Source organism: Notothenia coriiceps, unplaced genomic scaffold (genome assembly GCF_000735185.1).
Source record: "Notothenia coriiceps isolate Sejong01 unplaced genomic scaffold, NC01 NC01_scaffold00022144, whole genome shotgun sequence".
Classification (NCBI taxonomy): domain Eukaryota; kingdom Metazoa; phylum Chordata; class Actinopteri; order Perciformes; family Nototheniidae; genus Notothenia; species Notothenia coriiceps.
This window is the reverse complement of record NW_011354845.1, coordinates 88,535-88,984: the sequence shown is the minus strand read 5'-3', so window position 1 is coordinate 88,984 and position 450 is coordinate 88,535.

Sequence of the window (450 nt, the reverse complement as noted above, 5' to 3'; positions counted from 1 at the left end):
CACATGAAAAGGTCTTGTGTACTGACTGGTGCCATGACTCCTGACCCTAAGTGCACGATGGACGTCGATGCTTGAAGACATTCACTTATTAACGCACCTCCCCATTTGGCTCGAACTCGTGCTGTAGCTAGAAGTAAGACTACTGCATGCTATGTAGTTTACTGAGTAGAAATATGTTTAGCTACACTTACACTTTGACAGTCGAACTTCTAATAACTGTCACAGTACAAATGCCGAACCGCGGACAGAGAAGTTCTCATGCCGTCGGCGTTCCCCAACACCCAAAACCTCCGCGCTCCCCGACCACACACACATTCTTTCTACACTACCCGGTTCACGCTTCACGCCTTCCATAACTTCTTCCTATTGCTTTTCGCCCTACCCGCCTGACCCCTGCTGTTTAAGTGGGGACCTGCAAGTCTGCGTGGACGAGGTGCGCACGTCGGTGGG